We start from the raw sequence: 12,245 nt of genomic DNA, 5'->3' as shown, positions 1-12,245 counted from the left end.
CAGTTAATGACTGCTGAAAGAGGAATAATTAGTCTTCTCCAGGGAGGAGTCTCCTAGTAATCAACCCTTAAAACACAAGCATATGAACACTAACTGGACTCAGCAGGGTACATTTATTTGTTTATATACATCTAACAATAAGGAAAAGGAAGAGTGAACTAAAGCATGAAGCGGTAGCAGTAGGAAGGAAACATGAGGGTATCTTTTCAGTTATTACTAGCATATTCATGACTATAGGTATTTGCTAACATATTGGTGGCATTTGCTCCGTAGGTTTCCTGAAACAACTCACTCATAGACAAATGTCACGTGATCACAGTAACACATGAATTTATCGGTGCAAAACCAACGAAGTAGAATACGCAGGAAGGAGCTCAGGGAGGCCATGTTTAATTCTTTCTTAAGCCTCTTCTGGGGGAATTCCCCAGATAGTTTTCATTATGATCAATGGTGAGTGCTGCCGTTAGTTTACTTTTCTTGCAAATCTTTTATTAAACAGAGACTGTATTAAAGGGTTGCGACATTAGGAAGACTGAGAACCACTGGTTTAAAGAAAGGAAAAATAAGGGAAAATTATGTAATTAAACTGTAATCTCAAACAAGAAAAGCAAATTACAATTCCAGAAATATTTACTCTTCTGCCATACATTACATCCCGACCTCAGTTTCCCCTCCCTTCACTCCTCTCAGCCTCCTTCTCTCCGAAATTCATTCCTCTTTCTCTCCTCAGTTTCCCTTCAGGCCTCCCAGGGATATCAACCTAACACAAAGGGACAGAGAGGCAGCTGTCAGTAGGTGAGTTGGGTATCATTAAAAGACTTGTAAATTGTTTGGCAAACTTATTTTATGAATGGACTAGTAGCTTAAAACTGTCTTACAATAATGAGCTTCTGTTGTTTTATGTGCTTTCCTATATTTGTGTTTTGATTTGGGGCTAAAAAATTACAAGAGTAATCAGAATAATAATTTACAGAATCTAAGTATTGTCATGGAATAAATGTTTGTTTGTTTGTTTTTTTTTCAGATACACCTCAGCTCTACTTTCATTTCTATCACAGTGATAAAAGACCTATCAAAAGGCAATTGAGCGTTTGTGGAGAGAATTTTATTTTCCAGGCTACAGTGTATCATTGAGAGGAAGCCAGCTCGGGAACTTGAGATAGCTGGTCACATCATAAACATAGTCAAAAAGAAAAATGAATGCATGTGTGCTCCTCAGTTTTTGTGATTTTGCTCATCCCCTCTTCTCCACTCTTATACAGCTCAGGGCCTCCTGCCTAGGGAATTATGCCGCCCACAGTGGCTGAGTCTTCCTGTATCAGTTAACTTGAGACAATAGTACCTCTTACTTTTGATCTAGCTATCCTCACTTTGTTTCTCTCCCTTCCCACATCTCTTTAACTCTCTTCCTCTCTTCTTCTCTTTAATATATCTACTTAGTTGTTGATTGATTTTGCTATTGGCTTCCAGGAACCAGGGTTGGCTCTACTTTTGTTCACAGATCCAACTCTGGATCCCATTTACAACTTCATTGATCTGATATTTTCTTCCCCACTCTAATGTATTTTTTTCTCCTCATAGTGAATATATTCATGACTAGTGCTGAACACTTCTTTTTTTCCTTATCTACATACAGTGTTATAAACTACCTCTGGTTCCTGCTTTAGTTCTAACCACCACATTTCAATACAATGTTTATTTCAATATTTGATTCAAATATTTGCTTTCACCCTCAGTTAAAAATGATCATTTAACTTTTGACTTATTTGTGTCTGCAAATGTAAAATGTGTCCTGAAAGTACAGTTAATATATTTATATTACATCATATATTTATAAACCCGTTATGAAAATCTAACTTCTAATTAGTGTGTTTAAACCATTTATAATTATAACCATTCATTATTTATAAATAAAGTTGTGTTCAAATTAATCACTTTTTACAATTATTTCCTATTGGATCCATCTGCTTTCTTCCCCTTTGACTCATTCTGCCTACATTCATATTAATTAAATACATGATTTAACGGGAAAAGCTTTACCAGTCTCTGAAAGCTTCTGAAACTTTTAAAATTCTCAAGGCCCTTCACCAAGGATTTATAACAGTAACTGGGGAGAAAGAGTCCCTAGCCCACCGAGCTGCAGCTGCCCTCATGTATATCAGAACCGGAGGGATGCAGTTTTCATGTTGGGTGGTTTTACATTGATACAGATGACAGGTGCCCATGTGTTACTCAGGCCTCTCCAGTAATCTTTGACCATTAGTCCTTTAAGTAACCCCAATAAACTCACTGTCCACTTAGCTAGACTCAGGGTGACTCATTCCTTCAGCCTGTCATTGGTGCTTATCTGGGGTAACTAAACATTCAATCATGTCTTCCCAGGAAAAGTCACATAACAAAAGCCTATGTAAACAGGAAAGTCTTGTAGTCTATTTCAGTTTTCTTGAGAAGACCCTCCACGTTGTCTTTCACAGTAGCTGCACTGGATCCTACTCCCAGCAGTGAAGAAGAGCTCCTCGCCCACGCCATCACCACCACTTGTCAACTTGTCCTTGGTTTGCTTCATGACATTCATGCTGGGGGACAGATGGAATTTCAAAGTACTTTAAGCTTGCATTTCTATGTAGTCTATGGATGTTGATCATTTCTTCAATTATTTATTGGCTCTTTGTATATCATGCCTTTAAAATGTCCACTAATTTCATTAGCCCACTTCACATTATGATTTTTGTTTTATATTTAATTCTTGAAGTTCATTATACCGCTGGCATCTCTCATATATATATATATATATATATATATATATATATATATATATATATATATACATATACATATATATATACATATATAATATATATATACACACACATATATATATACATATATGAAAGAGAGCAACAGAGACAGACAGACAGAGGGGGGAGGAAGGTACAGACAGACAGACAGACAGACAGACAGACATGTATAATTGGCAGAGTCCTTTCTTACCCCAGTGGGCTGTCTTCACTCTTGCTGCCAGGTTGCCTTTGCATTGTAGGGTTTTAATCACATACAGCTCCATTTGTCAAGTCCTATGATAACTTCCTGTGCCATCAGCTTCTTTTTCAGAACACGCTTGCTTCTTTTTCAGAACACGCTTGCCCATAATGTATCTTGAGGAATTTTTAGCTGTGTTTTCATCAGTTTCAGAATTCCAGCTCTTACTGGAATCTTGATCGATTTTGAGTTGATTTGTGTGCAGCATGAGGAATGTTGAGATAGATGTGCTTGTTTATAAGTGAACATTCAGTTTTCCTAGCACCATTTGAGGAGGCTATCTCCTTCCTGAAATCTTTGCTACAGACTAGGTGGCTGTGGCTGTTGATTTATTCTTGGGTCCTCTATTCTAGCCCACTGGTCTATGTGTCCAGTTTTGTACCAGTGCCAGGCTGATATCAGCACTGTGGTTCTGGACAACAAATTATGATCAGGCACAATGAAGTCTCTACATAGTTCTTTCTACTTAGGGTTGCTTTAGCTTTGTTGGGTCTTCTGTGATTCCTTAAAAATATTAAAAAGGCCTTTTCTAGACAAAAGGCCTCTGGAATTTTGATGGAAATTACATTTAATCTGTAGCATGCCTTAGGTAATATACTCACTTTCACAATACCAACTCTGCCAAAACATGAATGTGGGAGTTATTTCCATCTGATAAATCTCAAAATCTGAAGAAACATGTCTGGTCACAGGTATTTCACATAGAAGATTATCAATTAATATGAAGCCTAAGGCCCCAAGACAAACAAACTCTGATTGCTATGGCAAAGTTCCTTCCTATGTTCCTTCTTGGGTTCTACTAATCCATGTCCCTCCAGTCTCTGTCTGTCCCCTCCTCTCTCTCCATCTTTCTTGTATATCCTTCTCTCTTTCTCCTCTTCACTAATATCACCCTGACTAACTTTTTGAGCATAAAATTTCTTTTCTTCGGGCACATGTCCACACAATTATCCTAAGCTCATGGGTCCATCCACTTGAGTGACCTGAACAAATGAAACAGATGATGGGAAGGTGCACACTGGCCTGGAAGCTCTTTCTACAGGAATAAGAACAGAAGCTTCCAAACAGGGAAGCAAAGACACTGACACCCAGCAACACTCCTAAAGTACCAGATGTTTTTGAGAATATCAGTTCCCTAGTTAAAAACAAAACAAAACAAAAAACAAACAAAAAAAATCCCACCATAGTTCTAAATTTGATTATTCCTCGGAAGAAAGGTCTAAATCACAGCTTCTGCAGGTATGGTTCAGGGATTATCTCTGATGAGCCGGAAAACCAAGAAGTCTGCTGTGAAACATAGAGGTTCTAATTTGATTTCTTGGAAACAAAGTCTTGTTCCTGGTCGTGGACAAGAGGTAAAACAGAGCATTATGGCAGACAGCATGTGAAGGGAGGGTCTGCTCAGACCACAGCTAGAGGAAGAGGCAGAAAGAACCAGGGGTCAGGTGCATCTTTCTACAGCCCAGTGACCTACTTCTTTCCCAGCTCCTACTTCCTACCCTCTCTGAATAAAGCCATTGATTGGGTCAGAGGCCTTAAGATCCAATCATTTTATAAAAGACCATCAGCTGATGAGTGGTCCTGACATCAATTAGACAGCTCTTGGTTACTGCCAACATCTGAGTGCCACTCTCAACAGAAAGGTAACTAGTCATGCCTGGCACAAGAAACCTAGCCAATGTCCCAATTTTCTCAATCTAGTGATGTTATAGATTTTACAAGAAAATCTACTACCACCTATTTGCTAGACCAGCATAATTCCTGACTACATTCTAAATCTCAACCTTATACTTACAGATAATTGTACCTCCTAACATTCATCAAAGAAGTGAAAAGAGCATCAAAGAAAACCATAACTAGAAAACAACACAGAGATCAACAAATTATGAGAAGTCTACCTCTATATTACAACTCTTAAATAAAAGACAGGACAGAATAATTGCAAGATCCAGGATACCAAGAAGTCTGTGAAATCATCTTTCTAGAAGTGGCTGCATAAACAAGATCTGAACAGTGCAATATCAAGAGGCATGTATAAAGAGTAGAGGAAGTCCCAAGTGAGTGAAGTCTTGAGTTACTGTGTGCTGTGAGCATTGGTATGGCCATGTCAGGGACCCCATAACCATAGGCTCAGAGAGATGCCAAAGCCATTCTCAAGGGACCAAGGGCAATGCTGACAGCATGTGCAGAAAATGTCACCCATGATTTTCTCTCCCTGGATACTTATGGCCTGAAGACTACTCCCTTAGAGAGATTGTTCCTACTAAAATTAGCTAAACAAGCCTCCTTTTTTATCTGTATGCAATAATTGCCTCCTTGTCCAGCTGTATACAAAACCCCACTTCTTTGTTTAACTGCATAGAGTAAACACTCTGATTTCTGGAGTGCTATGGTTTTTCCAACAGTGAGCTCAGTCTAGCTGATCCCAGTTTTTCTGTGTATCTGTCTGTCTTTTGTGCATCTCCTCACCATCCCCAATCACGCCCAAGTCCCCAGGGCTATGTAAGGATGAAGCAAACATGTTAACACTTAAAGGGGACAAAAATTTCATGGGATCACAGCCCTTGACAAGGAACTTTCAAGGTAACTGGTGACTACTGAGAGAGGTAGAATTGGTCTATCCCAGGGTTGTTGTTCAATGCTGGCTGCCCAATCCAAAGTTATCAGCCCTGAAGCCCTACACACATAAGTAAACTCAACTGGTTAGAGTTATATATTTACGTGTGTAATTGGAGAAAGAGGCTATCACCTGGAGTGTGGGGAGATATAAAAAGAGTTAGATGAAGAAAACTGGGTGAGTGAGGGAAGAAAGAGAAGAGGGAAGTGATGTAACTGTATCTCAATTTTAAACATATATAAGATGTTTTTAAAGACCATCAGCTTATAACACAAGAGGGTACACATGAGCCTGCTGAAAACACTTCATTTATAAGCCATAACAAATCTGTTATGCCCCCCTGGAAAATTGTGACAGTCGGTTATACATATTAACCATGGGCTTGAAAGAGCTAGGGAGAGCTGTGAAAGAGTCAATAAGTAAGCAAGCAGAAACAGGATCATCCTGAGACCCAGCATGTAGAAGCAGCAGATTCAGGCATTTCTCCCTGAACAGTTCCTCATGTGCAGAAAGAAAAATCACAAGACCAGCCCTTGTCTTCTTGTCAGGAAGGTTCTCTGAGCAAGTGCTCCAAAAAACCAACCTGTCTTGAAACACATGGTCTTAAGAACACAAGACAAACAGATATACATAAGTTCTTTTGCAATAACTTATATGTTTATCTTCTACCATCCTAGGGTTGTTTTGTGCATTGTCTGTTAAAGGACTCAACAGGAAGGAAGTTCTCCTAAAAGTTTGTGTACTTGTGCCTGGGTTCCAACCCTTGTATATGGCCTCTCCTTCTGGGAGCTAGGTACTGTACTTCATATTAACCTTGTTCTACTACGCCCATCAAAACTGTGTAACACATCATAAACTGACTAGACACAGTTGATACTTTTCCTGTATACAAGTGCATTGGTTAGGCTGGTGTTTCCGCCCCCCAAGCTGTTAGGATGACACAGGTTTGCAAAGTACTGAAAATCAACTCTGGCAAGTAAAACCAGACATACAAAAATGTAAGGCCAGAATGTGGATTCCAGGAGCTACTCTGCCATGATTCAAATACTAATTCTAGGAGCTGAGAAACCTGGGTGAGGAATAGAACAGCTGCAGAGTGTTGCTAGTAAAACACTAAGTGCTTATAGAACTGTATGCAGAAAGAATTCAGTGTTCGCAATTACACTGGCTCAAAGAAACAGGAGGCAAAGAAGGAAACTCGCAGGCTGTGTGTGGGGGCTGACCCCGTGTGTAGAATTCCAGCTCTTCACTCTACATACTTCTTACTCCCCTACTCCTGATGATATACCCTCATTTTTGCCACATGCTGGTTTAATCCTTACACTCCGCATTTTCTAGAATTACATGGAAAAGTAAATAGCTCCAGTTCAAGGAGAATGCATGCCCTTCCCAACTGCACCCTTTATCAGGTATGAAGAACACTCCAGAGGAAGGTCAGGAAGGCACAAGAGTAACAGAATATAAGTGGGTGCCATCAGACCATCAGAGTAAGCTAGTATCTCATGCAATAAACCAGGGAAGTCTAGAGAGCTGCCTCCTAGAGACTGTCAATGTCAAATCATCCTTTCAATCACAAAATGTTTACATATGGGAAACTGCAATGTTCCCTGGTAGAATCTAGCCTCTAGAAAGTTCTGCTTTCTTCTACGAATCCATAAATCTATTTACCCAAGAGATTTCAATGCAGCTGATTATAAGACACCTCTCTCTCTCTCTCTCTCTCTCTCTCTCTCTCTCTCTCTCTCTCTCTCTCTCTCTCTCATTATCAGTCTCTACCAGAGCCAAGTAAGGAGCTTCCCTCAACTAGCTCTGGTCACAAATACCTGTGTCAGAAGATGTGTACTGATTGTGTTTACATATAATACACAAAATTTTTTTTAAAAAAATCTATACTTCTAAGGAAAAAAAATGTGTGTCCTGATTGTCCATTTTCAGTGGCCAAACACTGTCTACTGCTTAGTAGGTACAGTGAGTCCAGAGCAGTGCTTGCTGTGCAGGAGCCTCTGGTTACCCCTCTCACTGTTGGGGTTTCCTTCCCATGCACTTGTGGTAAACCTACCTTCACTCAGCAGGGAGGGAAGAGGAGGAGAGTCAAAGAAAAACAACAAAAATATAAGGGCCTCAAAGTATCATAAGAAACCTAGGGGTGATTTAAAGCACTTACATAAGAATGAGTATAGGTTAAATATATCACTTTTTATAAGTGACTTCCTCTAAGTGTAAATCTCCAGATGCATTGAGCAGCAGTGGGTGTTGTTAACCTGAGAAGAGAGTTCGGGAATCAGTCCTGCCATGAACATGAAGGCAGCTGTACTCAGCTCAGTGGGAAGTTAGAGAACTTTAAAAGCTATTACTGCAGAAGCTGGGATGAAGTTAAAATATGAATCATAGCATGAACAATACAAACCTATCAAAATTTTAACATGTGATGTGTTCATCTATAGTCCTACTTACAAGCTACTTGTCAACAATAATTTTAAAAAATGTAGAAGAGACTAACATCTTGAAAAACCAAAAGAGAGAGAAAGAAAGAAAGAGAGAGAGAGAGATTGAGACTAACAGCAGCCCTTATGTAACAGATATGGCCAGAATCAAAATTCATTACCCAAGTGCTAACTTGAATTGCTAGGTAGCTCTAATACCACCCGACTCCTGAACCTGCTGTTCTCCTGATAATCTCCTCTCAGGAGTGTGTATCAGGAAGAGCCATACCTTGTTCCCCATCATTTACTGCATTTAACTATTGGTGGTGAAGTTTACAGAGGAAAATCCCTGTGAGTTTTTGCCTATATGTTTATTCACCTATTGATAAGAAAGCATAGGATAAAAGTAGGAAGAAGAAGAAAAAATGGGGAAGGGAAGGGCAGGAAGATTTGGCCAGGCTGCTGTTTGTATGACTCGAGGAAGGGAACCAAGCAGAGGAGGCTAGCCTGACACCCACGCAGATCAAAACGTCTAACCCAGCTCCGCTTCCACTTTCCAGCCTTGACTACATTCTAACTGCACTGATTCAGTGACAGCCAACCCATTATCTCGTGGCTTCTGTCAAGTTCCTGATTTTCTTCTCTTCTTGAAGATGAGGAAATGGTCTGCTTAAGTGCCCTTTGGAACCTACACTGAGACATATTCTACCATGGGTGAAGTCTGACTGCACTACAGGAGGCAGAAACAGGTGAGGAAATTCTTCATGGTACAACCTGGGTGTGTGAGTGGAAGAATTGAGTCTGAGCTGGGTGACCCTGGGTAATCCTCATGTTTTACCAGTAAGTCAGTTTGTGTTTAAAAACTGCAATTGTTTGGCATGTTACATATTTGTCAATGGCTATTTTGGGGTTCAAACCTTAAGTGTTAGAATTGGTTATTTGGGGCTCCCAACTGTATTTAACATGTCTGTAGTAATTCAAAAGAAACTGTTTGACAAGTGTCCATCTCGGATATTTCAACTGTGAGAAAGAACACCAAGATGGCTTCTCAAAAGTAAGTTCACTGTCATATTTCTTCTTTCAAAACTTCTCATTACCAATAGTTTCTCCTTTTCTGCCACTGCACGCATACACACATAACAAAACTGTGTCTTTTGAATGTATACTTACATGGTAAGAGCTTTCAACTTAGTCTTGCTGGAAAAGTTAATACTAATTGCATCTAATCATGCATTTGTTCTTAGGGAAGCTTACAAACCATATGAATTTATACACACACACACATACATATATATATAATTTGCATTCATTAGATACTTACATAGTTTATAAATAATCAACTAAATTCCTTAAAATGCTTGAACTATTTTCAACTCAACTCATAGGACTGAGCACAGACCTAGCATCAGCATACACAGTGAGCCTATGCAAGCCACCTAGAAGACACTGTTTTACTGTTGAGTTTTTGGGAGGTTTTGTTTCAAGATATTTTTTGTTGGGTTGTTTGTTTGGTTTTTGTTTGGTTTGTTTTAGGAAATTTAATCCTATGGAGAACATAAGAGTAAAGAAAAAACAATTTATGCATTTATCTTTTCTAAAATACACAAGACAAAAATACGTTTCAGGACTAAATAATCTAAATCCTGATTTGAAAATAAGAAAACAAGGCACTCACTAAAAAATATCAAAGTAACATTTTAAGTTCTATAAACACATAAAATCTTATACTTTAATAAAACTTATAAATACATACAAGCACATATGGAGTTTCACACTCGTAGATATATGTGAAGTATGTATGGCTATGCCCATTAAACCCAAAGAAGAAGAGAGGAAATACCAAGGTGCTCAGAGCTTCAGTTAGGAGAAGTTAGAAGAATGCCTGGGGGAAGTGAGTTACCATTTGCTGCCCTGTAGCAGCAGCACTTCAGAGGAAGCAGGACCTGAAGGAGTGAGCAACCGAGCTGGCTCTATCAGGATCTAAACCCTCTGCAGGCTAAGAGGCTGGCCCTGCTGCTGGCTCCCGAAGACAAATGATTTCTATCAGCTTTACCCTGCAATGGCTTCACTTGCTTCCTGTTCTCCCTCATAATCTACCAGTCATCCATGGGTCAGCATGCCCTCCCACACTCCTCAATCCACTGTGGCCACTTTCTCCCTTAGGCATGTATTTTTAAGATTTTTTTTTTCACTAAATTATCACCGACAACTTTCAAAAAAAAAAATCACAGCAAGGAGGACACAGTAGTAAGAAGAAATGTCTCTCAAAGTAGTCACAAGAAGGGGCAAACAGTTAATGTTAAACACTAGGCCACAAGGTACTGAGTACTAGGTACCAAGTAACATCCTGAGTACCTGATCCACCAAGCTCCCTACACTTCATTCCTATTTTCTAAGCCACAAAGCCCCCATCCAGATAATACCTGTGACGTCATTAACAGCCTAACGCATGAAGAAAGTATAGAGTAAATGAGGGATCACACTGCTACTTTCAATGTTTTCATGGAGATCAGGATCTTCGGGAAAATGTCCGTTATACAACCGATCATCAGAACACAAAACCCATGGGTCAGCATGTCCTCCCACTCAGCCCTTAATGGTAACACCTCTACAGGATTTTCAATTCTTTTTGTTTTAAATTCATGTACAAGGCATTCCCTGATGATGCTGAAACTGGTGATTTGAGATGCACTTATTCATAAATGATGCTAACATTCACATGCATTGACTCTGATGATTAAGCTCTGCACTAGTCTCTAGCAGGAGACAGTGGGTGAGGAAGGAAAGGATCATTGGCCAAGACACTTCTTATGGTTCAAGATGCTTCTGAACTCAGCTTGCTGAATACAACAAGATGGTTTGGAAACAATATTCACTCCAGTAAATGCTTTTAGAATGAACTTAGTCATTGAGGCTTCTCTAAGCCTAAATCTCTGATAACCAGGTTCCTACATTTCCCTCAGTCAGTAGCAAATGAGTTATCTTGGTTTCTCAGCATGAGCAGACTCTACGATGCTAAGAAGGAACCAGTCTGAGGAGATGTAAGACACTAGTACAAACACTCTACTCTGGGCATCCGTGCTTCCAAAAGACAATCTAGTCAAAGAGAGGAAATAAAAAGAAATAGAAATTACCTCAACTGAAAATTTTAAGTTCAAGAGTGCCCAGTAGGTTCAGGTCAAGTTCTCAAAGGATAGGCCCATGAACCACACTAGAGAACTTCTTTGATGTGCAATACTCAACCCTTGACCCCCTGAACCCACTGACCCAGAAACTCTAGGAATAGAACTCTGCAGTCTATGTTTGAACAAATCTTACTGGTAATTTTAAAATATAAATTTGAGCTTCGAACATAGAATGATCATACAAATAACATACATACCTGTTAATTGGGCAAACTTGTAAATAGTGCTTTCTTTCTATTTCAAAGTGCCTGTTCACCTATTGTCAAACTAAGTGCTTTCATCAGAGACAAAGTACTACCTGAGATTTCAAATGTGAATCTACTGTGATATCCATAGTACCCATGACTGTAAAAAAGGAATACCATCTCATAAGAGTCTGGGCACATCAACTTAAAAATCCAATTACAGCACAAGTGTATTACTTTTTTAAAATATAGGTTATTTTATTTATTTACATTTTAAATGTTGTCCTCCTTTCCAGTTTCTCCTCTAAAACCCCCTCATACCATCTCCCCTCCTCTTTGTCTTTATGAGGGTGTTCTTCCACACCCACCCACTCTCACCTCACCCCTCTACCATTCCCCTACACTGGGGCATCAAGCCTCCACAGGACCAATGGTCTTCCCTCCATTGATGCCAGATAAGGCAATCCTCTGCTACATATGTACTTGGAGACATGGATCCTTCCATGTACACTCTTTGATGGGTGGTTTAGTCCCTGGGACCCATAGAGGGTCCCGTTAGTTGATATTGTTGTTCTTCCTAAGGGGTTGCAATTCCCTTCAGCGCCTTCATTCCTTCCCCTAACTCTTCCATTAAGATTCCTGGGCTTAGTCCAGTGTTTGGCTGTGAGTATCCACATCTGTATTAGTCAGGTGCTGGCAGGGGCTCTCAGGGGACAGCATCAGCAATAGTGTAAAATTTAAATTCTCAGCATCCTGAGCAACATACAGGCAACAGATAAAACAGGTATGCTTCCTC

At 39.6% G+C, this 12,245-nt stretch overlaps 2 protein-coding genes and 1 long non-coding RNA gene across 16 annotated transcripts in view; 1 reads left to right on the top strand and 2 right to left on the bottom strand.

Moving 5' to 3' along the window:
* Med12l (mediator complex subunit 12L) overlaps positions 1 to 12,245 on the bottom strand; it is a 290,187-nt gene that overhangs the window by 146,825 nt on the left and 131,117 nt on the right. The window lies entirely within an intron of this gene.
* Positions 1,090 to 3,247, bottom strand: LOC143441881 (uncharacterized). The gene is made up of 2 exons (XR_013109624.1): positions 2,992 to 3,247; positions 1,090 to 2,576 (listed from the first exon to the last, which is right to left on the bottom strand). It is a non-coding gene; the product is annotated as an uncharacterized LOC143441881 (long non-coding RNA).
* The window catches only part of P2ry14 (purinergic receptor P2Y14), a 34,200-nt gene continuing 30,759 nt past the window's right edge, over positions 8,805 to 12,245 (top strand). The window contains exon 1 of the mRNA XM_076932438.1: positions 8,805 to 8,828. The gene's annotated coding sequence lies outside the window, so the exon portion shown is untranslated. The remainder of the gene's footprint in view (positions 8,829 to 12,245) is intronic.

This window comes from Arvicanthis niloticus, chromosome 4, assembly GCF_011762505.2.
Source record: "Arvicanthis niloticus isolate mArvNil1 chromosome 4, mArvNil1.pat.X, whole genome shotgun sequence".
Taxonomy (NCBI): Eukaryota; Metazoa; Chordata; class Mammalia; order Rodentia; family Muridae; genus Arvicanthis; species Arvicanthis niloticus.
The sequence above is the reverse complement of the archived record's forward strand: the minus strand, read 5'-3'. Positions and strand labels throughout refer to the sequence as shown.